This window comes from Octopus bimaculoides, chromosome 4, assembly GCF_001194135.2.
Source record: "Octopus bimaculoides isolate UCB-OBI-ISO-001 chromosome 4, ASM119413v2, whole genome shotgun sequence".
Classification (NCBI taxonomy): Eukaryota; Metazoa; Mollusca; class Cephalopoda; order Octopoda; family Octopodidae; genus Octopus; species Octopus bimaculoides.
The window spans coordinates 121,403,695-121,404,455 of record NC_068984.1 but is presented as its reverse complement, the minus strand read 5'-3'; the positions used below and the strand labels follow the sequence as shown (position 1 = coordinate 121,404,455).

The 761-nt window shown below is 34.8% G+C and overlaps 1 protein-coding gene and 1 long non-coding RNA gene across 2 annotated transcripts in view; one reads left to right on the top strand and one right to left on the bottom strand.

Moving 5' to 3' along the window:
* The window catches only part of LOC106868125 (uncharacterized), a 48,361-nt gene extending 47,747 nt beyond the window's left edge, over positions 1-614 (bottom strand). Inside the window, exon 1 of the mRNA XM_014913257.2 lies at positions 481-614. The gene's annotated coding sequence lies outside the window, so the exon portion shown is untranslated. The remainder of the gene's footprint in view (positions 1-480) is intronic.
* Positions 1-761, top strand: part of LOC106868127 (uncharacterized) — a 19,943-nt gene that overhangs the window by 7,085 nt on the left and 12,097 nt on the right. The gene's annotated exons all lie outside the window — the stretch shown is intronic.

The following is a 761-nucleotide window of genomic DNA, read 5'->3' as shown; positions in this document are numbered from 1 at the left end:
AACGATGACGACGACGAAGACGACGACGACGATGACGACGACGACGAAGACGACCACGACCACCATCACCACCAACAACAACAACAAAATAACAATAATACTAATAATCTGGAGGGTTTTAGTGAAATAACTTTTCTTTCATTATCGAGTTAATGTTTGAAACATAACAGAAAGTTCATATAAAAAGACGAGGGTACTAGAGTCTCACTCGAGTTAGTAGTGAAAGAAATTAAACACAATTATTTTTATACTTATTACAACCACACCAATTCGGACCCATTCATATATAGTCTCTTCGTTTGTCCCCACTTGAAAAATTATCGAAAATTATACATGAAAAATGGCAAATAATCAAAATACTTGGAGGAAAATAACCGTTGTTTTTACAAATCAGTATAAACGAATCACGTCTTCAGTGATACAATAATAATAATTATTAATATAGATATATATTGAAACAAATAATTACTAAGTACATACTGAGAATAACGTCATTTCGGAGAGACTGATGCACACGAGGGATTTTCTCTTGGCTCTAACACTTAAAGTAAACTATTTGTAAAGTTATCTATGAGCAAAGAGGTAATAATAGAAACGTGGTTTTTCCCAAAAGAAATAAGGACAATAAACTAGGTGTCAAAGGGAGATAACTACATTTAAATCGCATTCCGAAATAACGACTTCTCTTTCTCTAATCTCTCTCTCTCTCTCTCGCTCTCTCTCTCTCTCGCTCGCTCTCTCTCTCTCTCTCTCTCTCTCTC